The sequence below is a fragment of the Vulpes lagopus genome, chromosome 7 (genome assembly GCF_018345385.1).
Source record: "Vulpes lagopus strain Blue_001 chromosome 7, ASM1834538v1, whole genome shotgun sequence".
Lineage (NCBI taxonomy): Eukaryota > Metazoa > Chordata > Mammalia > Carnivora > Canidae > Vulpes > Vulpes lagopus.
Window position 1 is genome coordinate 58,670,640 of NC_054830.1, and position 15,732 is coordinate 58,686,371.

A 15,732-nucleotide genomic window follows, 5' to 3' on the forward strand; every position below is an offset into this window, starting at 1 on the left:
GGGTGTGGGATCCGGCCCCAGGTTCAGGTCAGGGTCTCGGGGTGCGGGATCCAGCCCCAGGTGAGGCTCCACGCTCACGGGGGAGTCTGCTTGGGATCTCTCTCCCTCGTCATCTCTCTCCCCAGTTTCTCTCTACATATATAAAATCGTTAAAAAATTTAAAAAAGCAGAAAACAAAACACTGGTCAAGGACACCTTCTTGCACCCGAGCCTCGCATTCCCCAGCTTGTACCTTGCACCGTGTCACCAGGAGGCTGCACACTCTCCAGAAATCTCCAATGCTGTCAGTACCTCTCTTTTACCATAATCTTCGAATCTTAACGACTCAGACTCATTTGCTTGAAAGACCCCCACCAGCACAGTGCTTCATTATGACCCTCAGTGCCTCCTTCTTGGGTTGCTCACAGTCTGTTTCTTCTTTCATGAGACAGTTCATGGCTCATCTTTGTAACACTGAGAAATTCCTCAGATCTGTGCCTCGGTTTCCTCATCCATGCAATGGGATAATCATACCTACTTCTTCTTTTTTTTTTTTTTTTTTTGTATTTATTTATGATAGTCACAGAGAGAGAGAGAGAGAGAGGCAGAGACATAGGCAGAGGGAGAAGCAGGCTCCATGCACCGGGAGCCCGACGTGGGATTCGATCCCGGGTCTCCAGGATCGCGCCCTGGGCCAAAGGCAAGCGCCAAACCACTGCGCCACCCAGGGATCCCAATCATACCTACTTCTTACGGCTTTCCTGATAATTATAAAAGCTAATGCCTGTGAAAGAAAAGTGCCTGTCCCATAGTAAGTTCTCACCATGTTTTAGACATTTTATTATTTGACAAAACATTTTCCGGAAGAAGTGGTATTTCATCCTAGGCCTAAAAGAGGAAGAGAATTTAGTCCAGGTGCTGGAGAGTGGGGGAAGAGTTCAGTTGGCAAGGGAAAAATTTGTGCAAATTCCAGGGGAAGGAGAAGAAAGACCTTGACAATCAACTGGATGTTAAGTACATCATTGTAGTTGGTGCAAAAATCTGGAATGGAGAAGCTAGAAAGAACGTGAAAGAAGGGCCGAATTCTAAGCCACATTGGGCACTTGGAGCTTTTCCTCTGGTCAGAAGTGGTCACCTCAAAAGGAAGTTTGGGTGACCTCCAACAGGGGGCAGTATTCACATTTACATGAGTAGTGCCGCCACCTGCCTCCCGCTGTTTAGGCAACAGAGAACTGGAGTTGTAGAAAAGCTGAAATTCTTGAAAAGCTCCGGATTTTATTTTTAATTTTTATTTATTTATGGTAGTCACACAGAGAGAGAGAGGCAGAGACACAGGCAGAGGGAGAAGCAGGCTCCATGCACCGGGAGCCCGATGTGGGATTCGATCCTGGGTCTCCAGGATCATGCCCTGGGCCAAAGGCAGGTGCCAAACCGCTGTGCCACCCAGGGATCCCTGAAAACTCCAGATTTTAAATTTAAAAGGAGGTTGTATCCATTTTTCCTCTAAGTTAGATGATATTTGTTAGTTTGCAGTGTGCACATTGCTGAATTACAGTTATATCATTTTTTGTTTGTTTTGACATTCATTTCTCTTTCTCTTTCCACCAGAAAATTGGATTTATTGGGTAACCTCACTGCCATGCTTTGCAGTCTGTAATGAGAGTTAGGTGGGTTCCATCATCTAATCGTGGTGTGCTGCTGTAGTTCATTATCAGTGTTATTACTTATTTTTTTTTTCTATAAGATCCCATCCTTTCACTCATGAGAGACCCAGAAAGAGAGGTAGAGGCACAGGCAGAGGGAGAAGCAGGCTCCCTGCAGGAAGGAGTCTAACGCGGACCGGATCCCACTTCCCCGGGGTCATGACCCAAGCCAAAGGCAGATGCTCAACCACGGAGCCCCTTAGGTGCCCCATTATCAATGTTATTAATACCCATCAAAAATATACACAACATCCAGAGGATGGTGTGAAACACTTTTCCTGTGGGTAGTCTCTCAGTCCATATCCAGTTAACCTTAAGAGGTTATAGTCCCTCATTTCCAAATTTTCCTCCTTCCTCCAGATCCAGTACCCTCTAGGACAGTCTAGCATGAGGGTGTTGGATAGGCCTCAGGCCTTAGAGATGTCAGAGGCGAAACCTTCCTCTGGGTAATTTGAATATTAACTGCCTCTCTTAGCATTGAACCTCCTTCCCCAGAGCAAGGGTGAAAACTGGAGAGGAGTGAGGGTACCTCATTCATTCTACACTGATTTGTATTTAACTCATAATATGAAGAAATTGTTTCTCTTCTGTTGCATCTACAGTACAAATATTAGCCATGTAGAGTGGCTTAGCTGTCCTTCGTTTCTTTCACAATGAAAGCAAAGTTATTGTTTGTTTGCACTTGCCTCCTGTTTTGAAACCTCGTTTAATGATTTTGCAAATTTCATTTCAGAGAAGAATCAGACAAGCTGGTCAGGCAGCAATGACAACTTCACTCACTGCCATTCCTTTCTGTGACTTTAAATGTTAAATTACAGATATATTTTAAAATAAATGCATGTTAATAAATAAATAAATGCTTGTTTTTTAATGCTACAGAAAGGTATACTTTGCAATATAAAATCATGTACTATGTCTAGATGAAATTTTGCATTAGACGCTTATGAATATTGATGTGTAAAAATAACCTAACCCTAAACAATAATACAGGATGGCCTGTCTGCAAAATACTAAATTCCTTGGGCGCGGTTTGCAAAGCCATTGATGATCTCTTCTCAATGTACTGGGTTCATTTATTGTTTTTACCGTTGTTCATCTCTCCTGCTGCCCTCTATTCGTGTTGTCTATATATATTAAGACCCTATTATGTGCCAGATTTGTGGGAATGCAGTGGTGAATGAGATAGACACAGTTTTTATCCTGAAAGAGATTGCAAATACAGAAAAATAAGACCCTCCGATGATGGCGTAGAATTACAGGCGTGGTCGTGTTCCATGTGAATCCATGCATGGGTTGGGTCCAGAATGAGAAGGACCTACAACATCCAGATTTTATAACAACCCTATCCAGGAGAACCTTGAGCTGTTTCTAGTGCCAGTGTTTGTAATGACACTGAGACTGCCCTGTGAGTTCAGATCTGAAGGCCACGACAGGCCTTTTGTGCTCAGGCAATACTTGAACCCCTCTGTCTCTGAACCATACTACCTGAATCTAGACTGCTATCTATCCATCTTCAGGGTCAGAGTGGCTCTGTCATGTGACCAGAGAATATTTAAGGCCAGAACAGCCTCCAAATGCTATTGGCTTTGTATCTAGCTTTGAAATGTTTTAAGCTCTAAATTCCTGTAACTTCCTAATTTTAAAGGTTTTATAAGTTAGCATTTTGAATCTCTGCAAAAGGGAAACCCTCTCCTTCAGAAGCATTCCAGCTAATAAATACAAGTGAAATGCCCAAGTTAGGAAATTGCCATTTTGCAACCCTCCACATATTTGATTCAGACACACGTCATTAGTAAATATTAAAACCGTCATATGAGGGACGCCTGGGTGGCTCAGTTGGTTGAGCATCTGCCTTTGGCTAAGGTCATGATCCCAAGTTCTGGGATGGAGCCCATGTTGGGTTCCCTGCCCCTCAGGGAGCATGCTTCTCTCTCTCTCCCTCTGCCTGCCGGTCCCCCTGCTTGTGCTGTCTCTCAATTTCTCTATGTCAAATAAATAAATAAAATTTTTTTAAAAACAATGCATGAAACATAGTTGGGGAATAAAATATTCCCTTGGTCTCAAAATATCACCCTACAGATAACATCAAAATGGAATAAATTCAGAATTATCTTCCCATCTCCATGTAGCTTGACTCAGGAGCTTGAACTCCTCTGAACTCCCTCTTGTAATGATTTCTGGGGACCTCCTTAGTAATTATGCCTTGGGTGGCCTTCACCTAGGGTAATACTTAGGTTCCATCTGGCACTCTAAAAAGGTAAAAGAGAAGAGACCAAACTAAATCTTAAGAGATGGTCCCGTAGAAGAGAATCTGCCTGTAGTACAGTGGTTCTTAGCCTTGGCTGCATATTTAATTATCTGAGGAGCTTAAACATACTCACGCCTGCCCACACCACTCAGAGACCTTAATTTAATCAGTCCAAGAAACAGCCGAGGACTCAGGATTTTTAAAAGCTCCCCAGATGGGGATCCCTGGGTGGCGCAGCGGTTTGGCGCCTGCCTTTGGCCGAGGGCGCGATCCTGGAGACCCAGGATCGAATCCCACGTCGGGCTCCCGGTGCATGGAGCCTGCTTCTCCCTCTGCCTATGTTTCTGCCTCTCTCTCTCTCTCACTGTGTGCCTATCATAAATAAATAAAATTAAAAAAAAAAAAAAAGCTCCCCAGATGATTCTAATGTGCAGACAAGACTCAGAATCACTTCCCTAGTTGGTGGTAGAAGCTAAAGAAAGAAGCATCATTTGACAAAATCAGCATGTGATTTCTTCAATTTGTTCAGTTCCTTTGTTCAATACATATTGCAAAAATGACTCATCCCTGCCCGCCAGACATGACTACATTTCATTAAGGGAATCCAGGCAAGTAGAATATAAAAAGAGATTGGTGCAATTATATAGGAAGTGTTGAAACTCAGGAAGAATAGGGTCTTCAAGGCACACCCAGAAAGAGGCATTTGTCCTCTTCAAAGTAGATCAAGGAAGATATCTTAGAAAATAGGGTTTGTGAGCTGAGACCTGAGGACAACCAGTGGGAGTAAGTCCCACGAGGAACTTGGGAAGAGCATCTAAGGCAAAGGGAATAGGTAGCGTTTCAAAGACCAAAGATACTTGAGAAAGCAATGGCGGAAGCTAGAAGTTCATGGGCAGGGTTGGAGCACAGTTGGAACAATAAAACCGTAAATTAGGGGCCACAGCCAAAGCAGCTAGATGAGCCATAGTAGGTGTTAAGTCTGTAGGTCAGTTAGGGGCATACTGCAATCTTAACAACGTTAAGCCTTCCAACTCAAACATGGGATGGCTTTTTTTTAATTTGGGTTTCCTTTAATTTCTTTCCACATGTTTTGTAGTTTTCAAAATATAACTTTTATACTTCTTTGAGTTTTCCCCCAGTATCTTATTTTCTTTGATGCTATTGTAAATGGAAGTGATTTCTTAATTTCATTTCAATTTAATCATTGCTACTATATAGAAATACAATTGACTTTTATATAGAGATCCAATATCCTCAACCTGGTTAACTTATTTCTTAATTTTAATGGTTTTGGTTTTTTTTTTTTTTTTTAGTGGATTCCTTAGGATTTTCTATGTACAAGATCATGTCATTTGCAAATAGAGATAGCTTTACTTCTTCATTTCCAATATTGATGCCTTTCATCTATTTTTCTCACCAAACTGTCCTGGTTAGAACTTCCAGTATAATGTTGAATGGAAGCGGGGCGAGTAGGCATCCTTGTTTTTTCCTGATCTTAGGAGGAAAGCATTTAAGTATGATGTTAACTATGGATCTTTCTTAGATGCTATTATCAGGTTGAAGAAGTTCTCTTCTATTTCTAGCTTGTCAAGTGTTCCTTGTTTTGTTTGAAATCATGAAAGAGTACTGAATTTTGTAAAATGCTTTTCCCTCATCTATTGAGATGACCATGTGGGTTTTGTTCTTCATTCTGTTGTTACGGTCTTTTACATTAATTAATTTTGGGATCTTAAACCAGCCTTACATTTCTGGCATAAATCTCACTTACTCATGGTGTATGATTTTTTTATATGCTGCTGGATTTGGTTTGCCAATATATTGTTGAGGATTTTTGCATCTATATTCGTAAGTGATACTGTCTCTAATTTTCTTATGATGTCCTTGGTTTGGGTATCAGAGTAATACTGGTCTGATAGAATAAATTGGGAAGTGTTCTCTCCTCTTCTATTTTTTTGTAAGAGTTTGAGAAGAATTGGCATTAATTCTTCTTTGTATATTTGATAGAAATTGACCAGTGAAGCCATTGGACTTGGGCTTTTCTTTGTAGGTAGTTTTTAAATTGTTATTTGAATCTCTTTATTTATTATAGGTCTTTTCTGATCGTCTACCTCTTCTTCAGTCAATTTTAGTAGTTTATGTATTTCTAGGAACTTCTTCATTTCATCCATTTTTTTAATTTCATCTGTTGGCATACAGTTGTTCATTGCGTTCCCTTATAATTATTTCCATTTCTGGAATAATGGGAATAATGTTTCCTCTTTCACTCATTATTTTAGTAATTTGAATCCTTCTTTCTTGGAGAGCTTAGCTAAAGATTTGCTAATTTGGTTGATCTTTTTAAAGAACCAACTTTTGGTTAGGTTGATTTTTCTCTATTGGTTTTCTATTCTCTAACTCCCTCTCTAATCCTTATCATTTCCTTTCTTCTACTTGCTCTGCATTTAGTTCCCTCTTTTCCCACTGTGTTAGGATGGAGGTTAGGTTGTTGATTTGAGATCTTTCTTCTTTTTTAATGTAGGTGTTTATAGCTACAGAATTTCCTCTAAGCACTGCTTTCATTGCATCTCATATATTTTTGTATGTTGTATCTTCATTTTCATTCATCTCAAAGTATTTTCCAATTTCCTTTTTGATTTTTTTCTTTGACCCATTGGTTATGTAGAAATGTATTATCTCATTTCCACACATTTGTGAATTCCTAAATTTTAAAAATCATTAATGTCTATTTTCACTCCATTGTGATAAGAGAATATATTCTGTATAATTTGAATTCTTTTAAATTCATTGAGGCTTGTTTTACAGCCTCCCATATATATGGTCTATCCTGGAGAACGTTTCATGTATGCATATGTACTGGTCTGATATAGTATAGTCACTCCAGTTGTCTTATGGTTGCTGTTATATGATACATCTTTCTTGTCCTTTTACTTTTAACCTGTTTGTATCTTTGAATTAAAAGTGTGTCCTGTAGACAGTATAGAGTTGGGTCTTGCTTTTTTATTTCCCCCCGACCTAACCGCTTTTACCTTTTGATTGTGTAATTTAATCAATTAATATTTAATGTTTTTATTGATATACCTGGATTTATATCTGCCATTTTACTTTTTGTTTTGTGTTCTTTTAAAAAAAAAAGATTTTATTTATTTATTCATGAGAGACACAGAGAGAGAGGCAGAGACACAGGCAGAGGGAGAGGCAGGTTCCTCACAGGGAGCCCGATGCGGGACTCAATCCCAGGACCTAGGGATCACGACCTGAGCTGAAGGCAGACACTCAACCACGGAGCCACCCAGGCATCCCTACTTGTTGTTTTCTGTATGTCTTATGTATTTTTTGTTTCTATATTCCTCCTTTACAGCTTCCTTTTTTAAAAACATTAAAGAATATTTTGTAGTGTTAGAGTGAAATAAATCATTAGAGGAATTAAAACTATTTTTAGAAGTTATTTTCCTAATGATTGCTCTATGGTTTACCATATACATCTTAATTTATTTGATGTACTAACCTAATTATAGTGAGGCATAAAAATGTTATTCTCATATTATAGCTTTCCTCTTTCCCCTTTTCATTGCTATTATTATTATTACTATTATTATTATACTTATTACCTGAATACGTGTTACAATATATGTTTCATCAGAACATAATTGCCACACACCAGTGCTTTAATATAATTATTACCTTATGTAATTTGAGATTATCAAAGAAGCTGAGAACAAAACGCGAGCAGGTATATATTTGTAGAGTATGCTATATTTACTTTCCATTTAAATTTGATGTACCAAAAGTCCCATCACTCTCAAAATGCTATTTAATTTTTTTACAGAGTATTTATTTATTACTTTATTTGTCATATACATAAGAAAGATAGTAAAATATATAAGTATAACTTAAAGAATAATAACATATTGGATACTTACATATCAAACACCCGGGTTAAGGGATCCCTGGGTGGCGCAGCGGTTTAGTGCCTGCCTTTGGCCCAGGGCGCGATCCTGCAGACCTGGGATCGAATCCCACGTCGGGCTCCCGGTGCATGGAGCCTGCTTCTCCCTCTGCCTGTGTTGTGTCTCTGCCTCTCTCTGCCTGTGTGACTATCATAAATAAATTAATTAATTAAAAAAAAAAAACACCCGGGTTAAGAAATAAAAGCCCTCTGTGTGCCCTCTACCCATTCCTTATGTGATATTCCACCCTCTTCTCCAAAAAAGGATGGCTTTTATGTTATATTATTGTGTATTAGTAATTCCCTTGTTTTTAATTTATAGTTTTACCATGTATATGTTTATCCTTAATTGGTATAATATTAACTCTTGAATAACTGAATAGAAAGCCAAATTTAGTTACTAATGAAAGGCCAAAATTGCCATTATTAGATAAAGGATCCCTAGAGTAGGTAGACAAATAGTTTCTGGGTTGCAATATGGTTTTATCTCCTGAGAATTTACAAGAGCTACTTTGGGGAATATCAGTGTACATAGTAAATGTAGTAAGCTATGATAAGCACGGAAATCAATGCAGTTGGGCAGCTGGTGGGGGTTGGGTGGACCAGGAATGGAGAGCAGGTATTTCATCAGAACGTAATTGCAATAGCTACTCTGCAGAACAGTTTGGAGTTTCCTCAAAAAGTTAAAAATAGAGCTACCCTAAGATCCAGAAATTACAGTACTAGGTATTTATTTGCCCAAAGGATACAAAAATACAGATTTAAAGGGATACATACACCCCAATGTTTATAGCAGCAGCAGCAACAACAATAGCCAAACAGTGGAAAGAGCCCAGATGCCCATTGACTGATGAATGGTTAAAGATGTGGTGTGTGTATAGAATGGATTATGACTCAGCCATCAGAAAGGATGAAATCTTGCCATTTGCAATGACATGAATGAAGTGAGAGTGTATTATGCTAAGTTCAGTAAGTCAGCCAGAGAAAGACAAATACCACATGATCTCTCCCATATGTGGAATTTAAGAGAGAGAAAACAAATTAACATAGCAGAAGGGAAGGAAAAATAAGATAAAAACAGAGAGAGGGGCAAAACAGAGACTCTTGACAATATGGAACAAACAGGTTGCTGGGCAGGGGGATGGAGTAATTGAGTGATGGGCACTAAGGAGGGCACTTGATGTAATGAGCACTGGGTGTTACATGCAATTAATGAATCACTAAACTCTACCCTCGAAACTACTAATACACTGAATGCTAACTAAATTGAATTTAAGTAAAAATTCGAAAAGAAAAAAAACATAATTCCAGCAAGTCAAATACAAATAAGAATCTGAGTCAGGCTCACCTGGGCATTCAGACCTCAAGCGAAGAAGATGATATAAGAGCATCATGATCTGGATGATGAAAGTCCTCAACATATCTGTCCCTTCAATCTCAAGTGCTACAAATATTTGTGTTCCCTGTGCATTTTGTACATAGCTGGCGTTCTGGACTTGCCCTTCACTATCCTGTTGAGAAATCTTTTGCCTGTCTCCTGCATTATCTTGGTTTATTCTTTTATTTTGATATAGCACATTATCTGGTAGCTCACTGAAATCAGATATATAAGAGGCTTTTTTTTTTTAAAGTCTTGCATTTCTGAAAATATCTTTATTCTACCCTCACACTTGCTGGATGACTTGGTTGAATGTAGAGTTCTACATTAGAAATGATTTTCCTTTAGAAATTGGAAAATAATACTCCAGTGTCTTCTTGCTTCCCACGTCGCTGCTGAAATCCCAGACCATTCTCCATTCTAACTCGTAACCCTAACTCCTAATCCTTATATGTCATCTCTCTCTCTCTCTCTCTCTCTCCCTCCCTCCCTCTCCCTCTCTCTCTGTCCGTCTGTCTCTCTCTCTCTTGCTGGAAGTCACTAGGGCCTATTTTTTGTGTTTAGTGTTTCCAAAGTTTCAAATGATGTGCCTTGGTATCAATATACTTTCATCTTTTTATTTGGCCTTTGGATGGTTCTTCCAATCTGACAGCTCCCATCCTTCTGTTCTGGACATTTTTCTTAATTATTTCACCGATGATAAGCTCCTCCCTATCTTTTCTGTTCTCTTTCTGGAGCTCTCATTATCCAACTGCTGGATCTCCTGGCCTAGTCTTCTAATCATCTTTTTTTTTTCTCCTATTTACCTTTTTGAAGATTTACTCAACTTGATCTTCCAAAGTTTTTTTTATGTGTTTTTAATATCCAAAAGACCATTTTGTTCTCTGGATGTTCCTTTTCTATGGTATCCTATTCTTCCTTCATAGATGCAACATTTTTCTTTATTTTTATGAGTATATTAAGGAGGGATTTTGGGGGGGGTGGAGGAGGTGAATATTCTTCTTCACTTTGCCTAATCTGTATATACTCCAAGGTTTGTTTTTATTTCCCCTGAAATGTTTTGATTCTTATCATTTATGTTAGAAATGTTCCTCGATATCTAATAATTCTTTGATATTTGCTCTGTTGTGGAGCAAGATCTTTAGAAGTTGTTGTGGATGTATTAAGTTTAAGATGCCAATCAGATATCCAAGTGGAGATATGAGTAAGGCAGTCAAATATACAACTCTAGGGCTTAGAAGAGCAGTCCAGAGAATGAAATTTAGGTGTGCTGATGTATACAGACAGTATTCAAATTCATATGATTAGGGACGCCTGGGTGGCTCAGCGGTTTAGCGCTTGCCTTCAGCCCGGGGTGTGATCCTGGGGTCCTGGGATCGAGTCCCGCATTGGGCTCCTGCAGGGAGCCTGCTTCTCCCTCTGCTTGTGTCTCTGCCTCTTTCTATCTCTCATGAATAAATGAATAAAATCTTAAAAAACAAAAACAAACAAACAAAAAGACAAATTCATATGATTAGATGAGATGGCTTAGTGAATGAATGTACATTTAAAAATAGGAATAATAAAATAAAAGCAGGAAAAAAAAAAGCCTGAACCCTGGGAAATTCAACATTCAGCTGTCGATCAGAGATATAAATTTGGAAGTCATCAGTAGAGAGATGGTCTTTGAAATCATGGCTTTCTTGTTTGTGAAGGAAGCTAAGGGAATTACAGTTTGCCATGGTAACATAAAGTAGCCAAATAGCTCAAGTGAAGAGCCTGCTGAATTCTGTATTTCTGATAGGGACACAAGTAGGCGCTTTCCTCATACTCCCTTTACATGCGAAAGCATACAGCAGTCCAGTGATTCTCAACCAGGGACCATTTTGCCCTGCTCCCTCTAGGTACATTTGGTAACACTGGGGACATTTTGTTGTCGTGGCCGGAAACGTTCCACTGGCATCTGATGAGTGGAGGCCAGCCATGCTCCTGAACAGCCTACAAGGAACAGGGCAGCTGCCCATTACAGTTATTCTGCCCAAAATGTCAATAGTCCTATGGCTGAGAAACCTTGAGATACCTCCACTTGTATAATTTTTCTTCCCATTTGTCACAAGGTTGGGGGAGAAAACTCTTAGAAGTTTCGATATTAGGGAATATCAAATGCTTGTGGCCTGTTTAAGAAGAGCTAATACAGTGCAGAATTTGAGCAGACACGTTTTTGGCTCCAATCTTTGTCACTGTGTTTGTTTCCTCTTGGTGATAATGTGAGTCCATGCGTGCGACTGAGTACAAAACAAGTAAAACAAATTGCTCTTTTGTGGCCCAAATTTTGAAGCCTATGTGAGAAGAAGACATATGTTAAATATGCCCTTGAAATAAAGTGGTTTTTTTCTTTTGGATGGCTTCCTTACTGAGACAGTTGGCCAAAAATTAAAACAGAGTCATCTGTTTTAAAATCATTCTCATCTGGGATGAGAGTGTTTCTGACACTGTTGGTCTGAAAATGTTCTGGACTGGATCTATGTGGCTGCAATTGGTTTTTTGTTGGTTTTTTAAAAGATTTTATTCATTTATTCATCAGAGACACAGAGAGAGGCAGAGACACAGGCAGAGGGCGAAGCAGGCTCCCTGCAGGGAGCCTGATGTGGGACTCGATCCCAGGACCCGGGATCAGGACCTGAGCCAAAGGCAGGCGCTCAACTACTGGGCCACCAGGCGTCCCATGGCTGCAATCTTAAGGTCCTTTTACATTAAATCATCTTTTCGGTACACTGTTGCTTACTAATTTTCCTATCATTGCCCCTGCTTGACGTGGTTCAGAATTTGGTCAGTGGTTGAAATATTAACTTCTGGTTCCTGTTCAGAAGAATGTGTTGCAACAGCACATATGTCAACAACGTTACTTCCATGAGAATGTTCATTAACTACTCACACAAGCCCATTAGTCGTAACAAAATTATATATAACGTTGAGCCTTGCAGTTGTAAAGCTCCTGTTTAACACACTACCAAAATCTAAAACTTGTAAGGTAGATCAATTTTTAAAGTTGCTACTGTGAATAAATGTTTGACATGTCAGGGTCTCATCAATTTCTGCTTATATTTTACCTTAGAGAACAATTTCACTAATACTTTACATAAAATGTACTACCTATCTATTCTTTTCAAGGAACAAAGAATATTAGTAGGTCATAAGGAGATGGCCAACATCCCCAGGGGCAGAGCAGCAAGGTCAAAATGTCCTTGTTTGTTTGCCAGTGCGTACATAATGAAGTCCAGACTCATTAACATGGCATTCACGGCCATACACAACATTATCCCTTAACCTGCCTTTCAACATTCTCTTCCTTGGCCCACTTGAACATTAAGTCATTCATTTGGCACAACTTGTTGAGTGTCTACGTGTCCATTAGACGCTGAAATAAGTTGTGGGGTATATCCCCACTGTGTATGTTAGACTCAGCGCCTGTCCTCACGGAACTTCTAGCCTAGACAGAAAAACAGTCAAGTGAGAGGCAATTACAAAACCCAATAGCCTACCCCCAGCCATCCCAACTGTTCCAAGAGACTTGCAGTTTAGGATCTGACCATCGTGCTATTGAATGCAGACTTCAGGAAACCTAAGACAGCAATGGCTTCATAGCTCCCTTGCCCATGTCCTGATCATTGACATTGGTTGGTCATTTCTAGTCCTAGAGTTCCTGGGAACATCTCAGCATTTGGGAAGCTGCCTTGGGATTTCAGACCTGTTCTAAAGTGGATCAATGCAGGCCTCATGGCCCCCGATTCAAACCAGACCCATTCCAGGGAAGCCTCAGAACCACCTCCCTATCCAAGACACTCTACACAAGGTCCAGGATGATAGTCCCTTCCCATGCTCTGTAAATTTAGAATGGAGAGTCTGAGACCAGGAGGCAGCCTCGTGCAACTGGGTTTACAGCAAGACTTCTCTCAAGAGAAACCTGCAAGCAGTGAGGGAAGCTGCACAGGGCAGGGCTGGAGCTAAGCAAAGATGTGGTGTCAACTGCCATCAGCTTTAGCCCGATCCCACGGCGGCGGGGGTGTGATCGCACGGAGGGTACCATGAGGTTGTCCCAGCTTGAAGCAAGAGAGCTAGGCTGTTGTGCCCCCGGAATCAGTCAGTTACTGACTGTGGACCAATCCCAGAGAGAGGACATAACATCCCAGGCACTCTGGGCAAACTCTCTTCCATGGCTGAGGCGAATTACCTGAAGAAGGGGAAACTCTAGCAGCCAACACTCCCCGTATCTGTGGGATGGGTGCACCAAGCCCAGTAAAGGGGATCTGGTCACAGCATCGACTGCATCTGCTGCACCCAGAAAGTGTGCAAGACCAGAGCATCCTCCAAGTATTCTGGGTCTGTGTCCAGTTTTGAAACATTTTTTTTCTAGACACTCCCATTTGGGTGTCTTTTCTGCTTTACTCAAGATCTGCTTTACACTCAAATCCCAAAATTACCTATGGACATTAAAAGTTTGTAATTTAAATCCTTATGTTTCTTTCTCAGTGATCCCTCTGTCTAAGGGATAGATAATTAGATAGATCCCTCTGTCTATCTAATTAACCTAAAGACTAATTTAACCAAATTCTTCAAACAGAGTTTGCAAAAAGGAAGACAGTTTCAAGAAAGGTTTGGTCAACAGTTTAATGCTCCTCTAGCCATGAACATTTTCAGTGTAGTCTATTTTTTTCTACTTGGGAAAAAGTTGGGCACAAGAGGAAACGTAATTGAAAGATCCCATTTTCATTTGTAATGTATTTTGGTTATAATTTTATAGAAAACAGAACTCAACTGCCACATAAAATTAATTTTCTACTTCTGAAAACTGCAAGTGAATGTTTTCTTCTCTATTGTATGATGCTGTTAATCTCTTTTCTATATGAGTACTTTGTGCGCAGTGCATGCATGACTTGTATTCTAAAACTGTATTTTTCACAAGCTGTTACCCTTGCCCCAGGAAAGAGCAACTTAGTGATTGATATTTTGGATAGAAATGGCTTTTTCAAGGGGCACCTGGGTAGCTCAGTGGTTGAGCATCTGCCTTCAGCTCAGGGCATGATCCTGGGTCCTGGGATCAAGTCCCGCATCAAGCTCCCTGCATGGAGCCTACTTCTCCTCTGCCTGTGTTTCTGCCTCTCTTTCTGTGTCTCTTATCAATCAATCAATCTTAAAAAAAAAAGAAAAGTGAATTCTTCAAAAGACAGAAGTATAATCCCTGTTTGCATTTCTCATAGAAGACTCTATTAAACACCCCCCTGGCTGCAACTGATCAAAAACCTTTCCATCTACCTCCTTGAAACGTCACCCTTCAGATGCTTTCAGGAAGCTATCCGGGCTTTATGATAGATAATAAGATTTTGAGAAATAAAAAATATGTTGTCAAGTATTAGAAACATTGCTAATTTCAATTGATTCTCCTAAGTGAAAAATGTTAAAAATATTATGTTTTATTAACAGATTGACTATAATTTTACTGTTTCAACATGTATGTTGTCTCAGCACCCAATGTATTCTATGTTGGAGCCTCTGAGAATGTAATAATTAAAGCTTATGGGTATACAGACCCATTTGCTGTAACCATTGGTATTGAAAGTTATCCTGAAAATAGTTTAACAGATTAACTTTTTGGCCAAGTTAATTTATCTCCAGAAAATAAATTTCAAAGTTCTGTAAACATAACTGTATGTATTCTTTTTTTAAAAATTTTATTTATTTATTTATTCATGAGAGACACACAGAGAGAGGCAGAGACACAGGCGGAGGGAGAAGCAGGCTCCATGCAGGGAGCCCGACGTGGGACTCGATCCCGGGTCTCCGGGGTCATGCCCTGGGCTGAAGGCGGCGCTAAACTGCTGAGCCACCCGGGCTGCCCAACTATATGTAACCTTATCATAGTTTCTATTATATGCCAAATGTTCCTTTGTAAAACACACATTGACCTTTTTTACATATGTGGGTATGAAAATGTGTTACATCAGACTATTAAGTGCATTTACTAGTGGAAAAGGGGTAAGTGCCCTATGTTTACGCAGGTAAGTAAGTGGGAAATGTTAAATAGAGAATCCGCTTCTGATTTGGCAAGAATGTAAAGAAATGTAAAAGTTTGAACGAAGCAGATAAAGGTGATTTAAGGTGAAAAGATTTGATGACAGGAGTTGAAAACAAAGTCAACCAACACACACACCTGTTTAAAAATTGCAAGATGAATACAGTAGTCCCCTCTTATCAGCTGTTTCACTCTCCATGGTTTTAGTTAATTCAGCCGACTGTGGTCCGAAGCAGATGGTCCTCCTCCTGGTGTGTCATCAGGTCAGTCGTAGCCTCACACTATGTCACAGTGCCTGCGTCACTCACCTCACTTGATCTCATCTCGTGGGCATTTATCATCTCAGTTCACAAGAGCAGTGAGTACAGTAAAGTAAGATATTTTGAGAGAGAAAAATAGACCACAAACACATAGTTTTTATTACAGCAA

The 15,732-nt window shown here is 39.8% G+C and overlaps 1 long non-coding RNA gene across 1 annotated transcript; it reads left to right on the top strand.

Moving 5' to 3' along the window:
• The first annotated feature begins 632 nt into the window (after positions 1-632).
• LOC121495757 lies at positions 633-3,230 on the top strand. Its single transcript, XR_005989046.1, has 3 exons — positions 633-790; positions 1,588-1,646; positions 2,416-3,230. It is a non-coding gene; the product is annotated as an uncharacterized LOC121495757 (long non-coding RNA).
• Positions 3,231-15,732: the final 12,502 nt, after the last annotated feature.